This window comes from Triturus cristatus, chromosome 2_1, assembly GCF_964204655.1.
Source record: "Triturus cristatus chromosome 2_1, aTriCri1.1, whole genome shotgun sequence".
In the NCBI taxonomy this organism is placed as follows: Eukaryota; Metazoa; Chordata; class Amphibia; order Caudata; family Salamandridae; genus Triturus; species Triturus cristatus.
In genome coordinates this window covers 1044097223-1044109780 of record NC_140581.1, presented here as the reverse complement: position 1 = coordinate 1044109780, position 12558 = coordinate 1044097223, and the positions used below count along the sequence as shown (strand labels likewise).

Below are 12558 nucleotides of genomic sequence, written 5' to 3'. Positions count from 1 at the left end.
CCTGCCCTCCATTGCCCAATTCTATGGCCCATCATTGACCTACTGCTTAGCCTCTGTGCTTAGCTTGCTGCCCCTATTCTCCTTCCCCCTGCCCTCCGATGTGTTTGTGCATGCCCCTGCTCCATCCTTTTTGCCCACCATGTTCTATGGACCTGCCACTCCTATCTACTCTGAGTGTTCTGTTGAGCTGCCACTCCCCTCCCACCTGCCTAGCATTGTCAGATGACTGTAACCTGTCCCTGCCACCTCCACCCTGCCTGTCCACATGCCATGCCCCTATCCCCTTCCTCCTGTCCTCCATGGTCCATTTTACTGCCACACCCTTCTGCCCTCCCTGGTCTGTTGTGCTGCAACTGCTCCTCCTGCCTGCCCCGCGCGGTCTGTTGTGAGGCCCCTTCCCCTGAACTCTCTTGTCTGTGCCCAGGTCCTGACCCTCCCTTCTATCCTCCATGGTCCTTTGTGCATGCCCCTGCACCCTCCTTCTTGCCCATCATAGCCATTGTGCTGCCACTAACCCTCCGGCTTGCCATGCATGGTCTTCTGTGCTGCCATGGCCCCTCCCACCTTCCCTGTGTGGTCAGATAGCTGCTCCTGACCCCCTCCCACATTCACTCCATAGTCTGTGTGTATGCCATCATAGTCTCATTGTTGCTCTCCATGGTGTGTCTTGTTTCTAGTGCCCATCCTGCCTGAGCTCCATGGTCATCTTGCTGCTCCTGCCTTGCCCCCTTGCCCCCAGCCATCTGTTTCCATGTGCAGACCCCGATTCCCTCCCTCCTGGCTTGTCTGTTCCATTGTAATGCCCCTGTTCCGTCCCTCCTGCCCTATATGGTCTGTTATGCTGCAGCTTTCTCTCCTGTCGGTCCATTATAGTCAGCTAGCTACCATTGCCTCTTTCCCCTCTGTTCTCTGTTGTGCATGTGCATGGTCCTGTCCCCTCCCTATTGCTTTCTATGGATTGTTGTGCTGCACTCCCGTCCCGCATGCCCTGTGTGGTGTATTGTGCTGCTGCAAACCCTGATGCCTGCCCTGTAGGGTCAGTTTGGTGCACCTCTCCATGTGCCTCCTGTCCTCTGTTATCCGAGTCCATGTCACTACCCCAATTCCTCCTGCCTACCATGATCCAATGTACCATACTTGCGAACATTTTGAACTTGGTAAGAGGGAGATTTTGAATAAAAACTGGGGTATTGATTTTCCCCTTTGAGTTACATTGAAAAAGAGGAGATTGTAGACAGGAGACAGATCAAATAAAGCCCATTTGAGCTTAAAAACATTGGACGTTTCCTGATTGAAACGGGTCTGTTGGCATGTATGGTTGTACTTCCACTGCCCACAATGGCCTATTATATTGCCACAGCCTCTCTTGCCAGTCCTGTATTGTTAGTTTGCTGCCCCTGCCCCCCCTTTCCACTGCCCTCCATAGTCTATTGTGCTGCCACTGCCCTTCCTGCATGCCCAGTGTGGTCAAATTGTTGCCTCGGCACTCTCCTACCTGCCTTCAATTTTCAGAGTCCGTGCCCCTGGCCTCTGCCTCTCAACAGTATCCCAATGAACAACTAGATTGCTAACATTCTATATTTATTACAAAAGTGTGGAACACCTGACGTCATCTTGATGTAATCAAAACTGTAATACCTAGAGCATTTCCTGTAGAAATTACATATATGAGAGGGTCTTTATTTGCATCAAAAGTATGGTTAGTGCTCTAAAAAACTAAAATGAGGACATATATTTTCTGAGTTTTCAAATAGCGACAAAGAACTTTTAAATTATTTGTAATCTTTATGTTTTTTTATCCAGGTGACCACTTGATTAAATGTTGCACCTTGGGGAGAGGATGTGGTGTTACTTCCAGAGCTGCAGACTTTGCAACTGGGGAACCAGGTTGGAGTTTCTGCTTCAGCTCAACATTCTGTGATTCTGGTCAAATCACTTAATCTCCCCATGTCTACAACCAAAATGAATTTAATCTTGTGTGATGTAACCAATGCTCATGTAAAGCACTCCAATACCTGACAAGTCTGCACTATATAAAACTGCAAATACACAAAAAATAAGTGTTTTGCACACTTCTGTCATTGGGATACATGTGGGCTACATCTGGGTGATATTTGTGCTGCATTTGGGCTCTTTTGTCTCTGGTGGCCATCTTGGGAGATTTATTTGTTATGAAGTTTCCTAATTTCCTCATTTACTGCAATCTCCTCAGTAGGAAATACTTTCAGTTTTTTATTTTGGTTCCATCAAGAAGGCATTCAGATGGGTCACACATTTGCCATCAATTCTGAATGTTAGCACTCTAGTTGCTCATTAGATCACTGTAGTAAAGCTACTGCTCACCAGGGAAGTCTGCTGCTGGTATTCAAAGTGCATGTTTCTGTCTGCATGTCAGAATTTTTTTATGAAATAGAAGAGGATTTGAGAAGTCAAAATGTGCGCTAATTTTTCTTTCTGCAGCACTAATCATAATTTCTATGGCAAAATGAACCCCCTCATTTTGTTCCTTTGTAAATTAAATGTTTTAAGTGTTACCACTTTATTCCAATCAAGATGGCTTCAGGTGTGCCATACTTTTGTCTTAAGTAAGACCTTTAGCGCTCTAGTTGTTCGTTAGAACACTCTGGGACATTCTGTCATTGGGCTATACTTGGGCTACATCTGGGTGATATTTGAGCTACATTTGGGCTCTTTTGTCTCTGGTGGCCATTTTGGGAGACTTATTTGTTATGAAGTTTCCTAATTTCCTCATTTACTACAGTCTCCTCAGTAGGAAATACTTTCAGTTTTTTACTTTGATTCCATCAAGAAGGTATTCAGATGTGTCACACATTTGCCATAAATTCAGAATGTTAGCACTCTAGTTGCTCATTAGATCACTGTAGTAAAGCTACTGCTCACCAGGGAAGTCTGCTGCTGGTTTTGAAAGTGCATGTTTCAGTCTGCATGTCAGAATTTTTTAATGAAATAGAAGAGGATTTGAGAAGTCACTCAAAATGTGCCCTAATTTTTCTTTCTGCAGCACTAATCATACTTTCTATGGCAAAATGATCCCCCTCATTTTGTTCCTTTTTAAATTAAATGTTTTAAGAGTTACCACTTTATTCCAATCAAGATGGCTTCAGGTGTGCAATACATTTGTCATAAGTAGGACTGTTAGCGCTCTAGTTGTTCTTTAGAACACTCTGGGAAGCTGCAGTAGAACACAAAGGAATTAACTGGCAGTCTCTGCCCTTGTTGGATGTACATGTTTTACTGAGAATGTCAGACTTCATTCTCACATGACTGAGAAAGGTAATGTGAATTTATAGAAAATATGCTCTCAGTTTAGCGTATAGATCACCTTCCAAACCTCTGTGGGAAAAGCATGAGAAAATAGTTTTCTCTCAAACATGATTCATGATATCACAGCAGAAGGCTTTTTCACATGGTAAAATCACCTTAGAACACACCACAATTCCTAAAATGAGTATGGTACCATCAACAAATGATTTATAATGTAACTAAAGTCTTAAAACCTTCTATTAACTGCAATGCTTTTTAATGAGGTGCTATCATGTATATTGGTCCCAAGATGGCTGCCAACACTTCTTGGATGAAGTACTGACAGCCAATCAGATCTCACGATGAGATGTGTGGTTAGATTCCACCCAGATATATCTATCTTGTTAACTCTAATTTTCTCAGGAACTACTGAACGGATTTACACCATTTAAGCAAAAGGCACGAGTCTGAATTGAGGACTACCTCTTTGCCAAATTTGGTGTTATTCCGTTCAGCAGTTCGGGCTGTAGCTGCGTCAACAGGTCCTATGGGAAAATGCATGGGGAAAACGCGTTTTGGGACCCCCCTTTTTTCTTGGCCCCCGCTTGACGAATCACCGTGAAATTTTCAGGATAGGAGCGGACCGGAGCTGGCCCAAAGTTTCGAAAAGTTTGCAAAGATTCGTCAATCGGCGCCAACGTTATTCCAAATAGAATGTTGCGGATTTCCTATAGAAAATAGGTTCCAACTATAACTACCTACTGGCGAGTGCCAGTAGGTAATACATATATGTGTATATATGTTTATTTAACTATAACTAATATATACATTTCTGAAGCAGAGCTAAAGAATGTCTATATATTTTAAAACCATGGTTAATATACATATTTGTACAAAGAAACACCTATATCTAGATACATACATTTATTAAAACTATAAATGTTTACAAACACAGAGATATGCTGTACATTAGGTTTGAGTATGGTGGTTAAGTAGGAAAGAGTCATCTCTTAAGTAGTCTTTTGAAGTTAAGATAGTTATCCATGGATCTTATGTTTGGGGATAAGGAATTCTATAGTTTGGCTGCTTGAACAGAGAAGGATGTACCACCTATGTTTTCTTTCTTGGATGGTTGGGTTTTGAAGTGAGTTGCAATCTTCTGAGGTGTTGAATGTATGTGGTGACTTTATTCTTGACGAAAGCGGTCCTGTTCCATGTATTGCTGTGTGGGTGATAAAAAACAGATTGAAGGTGGATTTTCTGGCAACCAGGTAACCAATGTGGGGCCCTCAAGGCAGAGGAGATGTGGTCTTGTAGACTTACATGTAGAAGTGGTCTGGCAGCAGAGTTCTGAATCCGTTGTAGTGTTTTCATAGTTGATAAAGATGAACTGTTGTAGAGGCCATTGGCATAAACAAGTTTAGAGAGATAGTAGTCTGGACCTTGTGTGGAATACCAAACTGGGGAAGATGTGTCGCAAAGTTTTCATGGTAGCTTCATGGAAGTTTGATCTTGCTAATTTGTCCACTTGGGCATTCATTGATAACTTGGAGTCCATGGTAATGCTAAGGTCTCTCACTTCCTTAGATACTTTAAGAGGTGGTCCCAGATCGTCAGGCCAGGTGCAGAGTGGGTCATCATTTTTCCAATCGCCACTTGTGAGTATTTCAGTTTTGGAAACATTCAATTTGAGATGGCTCCATGTCATCCACTAATCAATGGCTCTGAGGCAACCGAAGATTTATGAGCTTCCAATGCCTTTGCGGCTTTCAAGTATAAGAAGTATTTGTGTGTCATTAGAATAGTTAGAGAATGTGAGCTGAAATTCATTGATCATTGCCAGTAATGACTTCATGTAGATGTTGAAAAGCATAGGTGAGAAGATAGTGCCTTGAGGGACCCCTGTTTTCGTGAAGAACGATTTGCATGAGAAAGGATGGGGAATGGATGACATTTTTTCTGTTTTGAAGGTAGGATGTGATCCAGTCGAGAGCAGTCCCCTCTATGCTGGATTCATAGAGTCTTTGCATGAGAGTGTCATGGTCAACAATGTCAAAGGCAGCTGAGAGCTCCAAGAGAAGTAGTGCAGCAACCCCGTTCCGGTCTATTGTGTTTTTAAGATCATCCCAGATGGTGATGAGGGCAGATTTTGTGCCTCTTCCTGGGTGGAATCATGTAAGGTAGTCTGAAAGTATGACATTATCTTTATTGAATTGTGACATCTGGGGGAATTCTGCTCTTTCTATCAGTTTGTCCAGGAAAGGTCCATTTGTAAGTGATCTATAGTTGTCAAAATTAGAATAAAAGTAGTATATGTGCATTCCAGGCAGGGTTATAAGATCAGAACCAGCAATTTCAGAGAAGGGTACTTTTATATGGGTCCTTAATGCTAGTGTTGGAAAAAACATTGATAAAAACAATACTTATATCAGTTATTAGATTGTAAAAAACTGATGTGCTCTTCTAAACTGCAACAAAAATTAGACCCAAAGCACCACCATGTGGTGGATTCTCAAATATATGCTGATGCTCGGAAATAAGTGCCATTACCTAACACCAGCAAACACCAGGACAAACTAAGCACTGTCAAGCATACTTCATGAAAGGCAAAAACTTCCCTCACCCCCGATGCTGGTTTAAGACTGAGTGTATGCGTAGTGGTGTTTCACTTCTGAGCATAGGAAAAGAAAAATGACGTAACCAGAATATAGAAGGCCTGATTTTCATACTGCACATTGTAGTATGTTTTGTAGTTCTGCAAATCATACAATAGAACGTAAGTTTTGCCTGAACCTATATTTGCAGGAGTGCTCTGCCCTTTCTGCAGAGTCCTCGCACATGTATGTATAAATTTTAGTAGTAAATGTGGGAGGTACACAGGGGAGTGGGTGGTAAAACGGGCGACTTACTAATATAGGGTATGGAATTTGGGAGGAGTAAGAGGGGTTTGGGGAGGGCCAGGGAGGGGTTCAGGGAGAGATGTCACCCACCCACACAAGAGTAAGCCAATTATATTACTATGAGTGTGGAGACTTGTAACTTACACTTTTGTAGTAAGTAAGTTTGTGAATAATTAAAGTAGTACACTTACTACAAAGTGAACATACCTTTTTGAATCAGTCTCATAGGGTATAAAGTTTGCATTATATGGAGACAGTAGGAGGAAAAGTAGAGAAAAGGTAGGATGACATTCATAGTTGACAAAGGGAGGGGAACCCATGTACAACAGATCATGTCATGTGTTCCATGCTGTCTGTTGACAGATGTTGTCAGGAAGCTTTTTGATTGTGTGGATGCTGGAGCAAGACTGTATTGTCATTCCTTGTTATAAAGGAAGTGCACATTATTTATGTTTACCTTGGTACAGGAGTGCGCGCAGTAGGGTCTTCTTCTATATTTATGGTAGTTTGCACTTCTGTGGGAATGTATTTTAGGCGTCTTGGTGACCAGATTCAATATGTGTTTTTGTATAGTGTGTTGTCAGTGCTTCTGGAGAAACACAGCCAAGTCCACCATTTCCAGATAGCACATTAGAGGTTTGGAATGGGCATCCCCTTCCTATTTGTGATTGAGAAGGGGATGTGTCAATGGTTTTGATCAGAATTGCAGTCACAAGCCAATCATGAGTTACCGATTCCCAACTTGGGATGGGAACTGATTCACAAAGGGGAAGATGGCCTCCTGGGACTGCAGTTTGTGACTCACGCAGTGGCGTAACGCAAAATGATGGGCCCCCTGCAGAAAGTGATGAGCGGCCCCTGAGTCTTCCGTATCTCACATATATCCAATGACCTTGGGATGAAAGGGGCCCTCTTGAAGGGTTTGGAGGCCCATTTGAGGTATGGGTCCCCCTGCACGGTAGGGACTGTAGGGGCCTGCAATACAACCCTAGAATCCTGTCGGAGGCCTCAGAGTAGATTGGCAGAGGTAGGTGGTGGCGGAGAACAGAGTGCTCCTCTGCCCCCCCCGATGTCTTTCTGAACGGGAAACGTCTATTTTTTAAAAGCAGCACACATCCTTTTTATTGATAAGACCTGCTCTCTAAACAAAAGTTCAGGTTTGGTAAAGGAAATGGAGGTCTACTTACCTTGTAGGTCTGCTTGCCTGCATTCGGAGCCACTCACGCAGAGCCGCAAATGGCAACCTGCGTGATTTTTATCAGGCATGCTGTTTTGTGACCCTTAAGAATGAACAATTTGTGAATGCGATCTATAATCTCATGCTGCACTGCAAAATACCCATTAATGTACCAGACGGTCTGCAAATTGCAGATGCCTGGTTTGCGACTGTGAATTGCACACTGTGGCCAACGTTTCTATTGGAGGCTGCAGGACCAATGGCAGGTGACACCCACACAGTTTCGTTGGTGCCTGGGGTGTGGGGGGGGGGGGGGTATTATAGCCGAGAATGAAGCACCAGGTAGAACTTGATTTCATGATTGTGTCACGTGCACAGAATGCTTGTGGCCCCCACGTGCTCACCATCAGCCAGCTCTACAGGGACACCTGTGACGCCGTGGACAAAAACAGCAAACTGGCGTGCTGTCTGACGTCACACTGCGTACTTGACGCATTACAAAGCGAGTCTAAGACGACGGTGCCCTTAAGCTTTACCTGAATTAACATGACGAAAACTACTGGCTTGTTTCTGAACAGAAACTCGCTGTCAGCAATTAACTGAAAGGAAAACATCTGTGTTATCAATTTTAAGATAAGGCAGCTTCAGTGCACGTGTCCTTTCCCCTGCAGTCTCCACAAGAAATTGATGCAATGGGTGATATTTTCAAAGCATAATTGTTGAACTTAAACCTTTGTATCCATGACGAGTCCCCTAGATAATTAAATGACACGAGCGCTATTTATATACTGCGAAACGAGCATATTTGCTGATAATATTAGGAACTTGAAAATAAATGGATTAAAGTCTGATTAACGGCACAGTATTATATTCCCTTTGTAAGTTTTATTGTGGCTATCTGCACACCAAGTCGCTGATTATGAGTGGGCAGGCGATTTCCAAACCCTGTCCAAAATCGTGCTTGCGAGGGATCAAAATTCCAAGTTGTACCATAACACGCATTTACAGGGACAGAGTCGCCCCTTAACAGTGGAAAGAGTACGGTATTTACTGTGACATTAGAATTTTTCTGCAGAAAGCATAAAATCTGTGGGCCATATTATCAAGGAATAAAGCGGCGATAATGGGCTCGATAATATGCCCTTGAGAATTCCCATAGAAGCCCATGTTCCGGTGTGAACCTGGGCTTCTATGGGAATTCACAAGGGCATATTATCGAGCCCATTATCGCCGCTTTAGCTTCCTGCCGCTAAATCGGCGATAATGATATCGCCGTTCCTTGATAATATGGCCCTTTGTTACTCCAGAAAAACACAAAATAGATGCAAGTTGTCACAGCGATAAATTCCAAACCCGGGAGAGTTTAATTTTATCGTTTGGGATAAACAGCTCCTAGCCCTTTGGGGCACTTGTAATTTAGGGGGGGGGGTGGGGGGGGGGAGACACTTGTAATCGGGGCCACTGTGGTTCCAGAACATCAGCTTTCTCACTTCTGGGTGGTAGACTAACCTTTAATATTACTGCCAGACCCAGTTCGTGCTGCAAATAATGCTTCCTATGGCTTCACCTTTACATTAATAGGAATGAGCCCTTTCTCTCGATACCAGCTATAACTCATTCTATTTTTGTAACCTCTGCAAATATTCATGTAACTACACCTTCCGAATCCTATGTCTGATAGCGACATCACACTGTCAATTTTATATTTTCAAATGAAAGAATTTGCTGTTATTATTGCTGGGGGAAGAGTCTAGAACTCATGACCTCTGCATGTTTTCAATGGTAAGTGCATTTTCCAGTGTCCCTCGGCCCAGCTCTTGGAGTTTCACACACTTTCATTCAGTAGTTAAAAGTTTGATTGCCTGCTATATTAACCTTACATCTCCACACTTGGACATTTCCCCGATGTTGTCATGGCATGGGGTGAGCTGGTGTTGTTCATTCATACATCTTGCAACAAGCACATGGCCTGATACACAAAGCTATTAGCACATGCATGTTGTACTTCAATGTACAAACCTTGGTTTCATAAATGTTGATTTAGACTAGTAAAAAGGATTTGCTCACAAATTCATTTTTGTCTGAACCCATCTCCAGGGGCAGGGCGTCTAGTTCGTCAATATTCACAAATTTGTCCATGATCCATTCCACCTGTGGGTGAGTAGTGCGCTATACAAGTATCAATTTACCTGGGAAACACTGATAAAGTTGGTTAGTGTAGGGAAGTGTGCTTCTCCATGAGACAAGTATTTACTATGGTGAAGATGAAGGGAATAACAAGTTAGAAGAATATCATAGCCAAAATAACCAGGATCAAAATATAGACAAGGTAAGCGTTTTGAGGTAAGTATAGGATATGTATATATCATCAATGTATACTGGGGTGGATTAAATAGTAAATGTGTGATTAAGAACAGTGAATCTCTCCTTACCAATATAAACTTATAACCTCAATATTGTGTTCCTGGATATTTTGGTGATGATATTCTGGTCAGCCAAAAATCCTTACTCCACAATCTGGGAAAGAGACATTTTCCATGTGAATAAATAATAAAGGGCCCTGATTTACAAAAGGACAGTTGCATCTTAACACCAGAACTATACACGGGAGTAATTGAAGGACTTTTGATAATTCCAAACATATTCATAAGTACGCATAGAAAGGTGCCCCAGTCATGGCTTACAAGGCATAATACTGGGTGACCTCCACTATTTTCCAAATGTGGCATCATATGAGATGTCTAACTCTGAATTGGGGAAATGCAGACTGATGTACAAATGTACATTATATGGTTATTACAAACAAATGGCTTTAAGAAGCAGTACTGTGAGAAGGGCTTCAGCTCCGCCCACATGTTGATATTTCTATGCAAGCTTTTGATTGGGCAGACGGTGTGCCTCAGCTGAAAAGCAGCACTTGTAATGCACTTTCTACCTTTTCAGAAGGCTTAGGCTCAATACTGTCAGTTATGACAAAGGAGGTAGGCCTGACTTATTTATAGTGAAAAGCATATGTCAAAGCCAGCTTTAAGCATGGGTTGTTTTTGGCCCCTGCTTAGGTCTTAAAATAGGTATTCTGTTGCACAGAATCTCACAGATTTCTGTATTACCCAAAGGTTTTGGTGTTGGTTACCCCCGTAACAAACCCAGGGGCTATACGATGTGCACTGTGATAATCTTTGTTTGACCCTCTTAGGAGGGTTTGTAAATTGTTTCTTCGACACAGGTATTTTACTATTTGAAAGCTCACAGATTTTCCATATCATAAATAATAACAACCCAGTATTTGTAAAGCGCAAACTAATCACCCCTAAGGGGCTCAAGGTGCTTGGGGCCGTCAGGAGATTAAGCGAGCTATTGCCCAGAGTAACAAGATGCTGAGATGAGCTGCCACCAGCGCCGGGGATCAAACCGTGAGCCCCATGCTCTAGAGCAGGGGTACTCATAGTACGGCCCGCGGGCCGCCAGCGGCCCGGCAAGCCTTCCTTGGCAGCCCGCGGACCTTGCCGACATCATATGCCTTTGTGTTTTTTATATCGCCGGCGCTGGTTGCGAGCTATGGGGGCCGGGCGATTCTTTGAAATAACATTCACTTGTTAATGAGGCTTTGTTGTATTTCACCGCTTCTCAGCGCCCCTGCATCTCCACTCTGATTGAGTGGAGATGCAGGGGCACTACGAAGAGGTGAAATACAACAAAGCCTCATTACCAAGTGAATGGTCTTTAAAAGACCCGTGAAGTACTTGGGTGCGGCGGCTGTGTGCGCTCTGTCCACTCTGTGCCCCGCCCCGCCTCCCCACTCATCGTGTGCAGTTCAGGAGAGAAATTGTTTGTAGAGAGGCAGATGTAAGGGAATATCGCAAGGACGCCTTTTAGGACTGAATCGAGGTACGTGGTCAAAAGAACGGGAACAGCGTGCCTTTGTGCTCTGAAAAGGCCATAACCCTGATACCATATGTCATAAACGTAAGAGGAGCAGCCGTGCAATGAGACACAGAAGACTAGAGAAAACAGGGGAAGACGTGGTAAAACTGGGGAAGAAAGAAAAAATTGGAGAAAGGGAGAGAGAACAAAAGCACAGGTACAGGACTAAAAGGAGAAGAGAGAAAGGACACAGGAGAGGGCAAAGGAGTAGTAGAGCGTGAAAAGAAGAACTAAAGTGAGACAAAAATGAGAAGAATGACAATGAATGAAAGAGAAATAAGACTGACATGGTGAAAAGAAAATAAGTCAGAAAAAGAAAACACTGATAAAATGACCCAGAGATAAAAAAGAGAGAGAAGACAACTTAACAAAGAAGCGACAACAGGGCAACCAGCAGGACATTTGGAGGAAGGCCAAACCATACCTGAGAAATTTAGAGAATAGGTGCCACCATGTTTCTTATTATTGTGTTTTTCGGAGGAGACAGAGAGAAAGGGAGACAAACAGTGATTGAGAGAGAGAGATAGAGGGAGGGAGGGCGAGAGGGAGGTAGAGAGAGAGGGGGAGGGAGGGAGGGGGAGAGAGAGAGGGAGACAGAGGGAGGGAGACAGACCGAGACAGACAGAGGGAGGGAGACGGAGTGAGAGGGAGACAGAGAGGGAGAGGGAGGTAGGGAGACAGAGAGAGAGGGAGACACAGAGAGAGTGAGACAGAGTGAGTGAGACAGAGAGGGAGGGAGACAGAGAGAAAGGGAGACAAACAGAGTGATGGAGACAGAGGGAGAGAGAGAGATAGAGAGGGAGGGAGACGGAGAGAGAGAGAGGGAGAGTGATAGAGAGAAGGAGAGAGAGAGAGAGAGAGGGAGGGAGACAGAGGGAGGGAGGGAGGGAGACAGAGAGAGGGAGGGAGACAGAGCGATAGATAGATAGATAGATTGATAGATAGATAGATAGATAGATAGATAGATAGATAGATAGATAGATAGATAGATAGATAGATAGATAGATAGATAGATAGGTGTGAATGCCTGGTCTGGTGGCTCAGTGGACAAAGGCGTCCGCTGCAGGGGCCTGTGTTCAACCTCATAGTTTTTTTTGTGGTCTAGCCCCGCCCCCTCCCCCACTGGCCCCGCCCCCACCGGTGCTGCCCTCTGCCAGAAACCACACTGTAAATTTGGCCCCCGAGAGAAAGTCTGTGAGTACCCCTGCTCTAGAGTCAGTCACCCAGGCCGCTGCGCCACACCTCACCACCCAGAATGCAAGGACTTTGGTGTTTTTCACCCTCTTTAGGAAT

General features: G+C 43.8%; 1 protein-coding gene across 1 annotated transcript in view; it reads right to left on the bottom strand.

The window, feature by feature from the left end:
- The window catches only part of LOC146866318 (ovochymase-2-like), a 537690-nt gene that overhangs the window by 503166 nt on the left and 21966 nt on the right, over positions 1-12558 (bottom strand). The window lies entirely within an intron of this gene.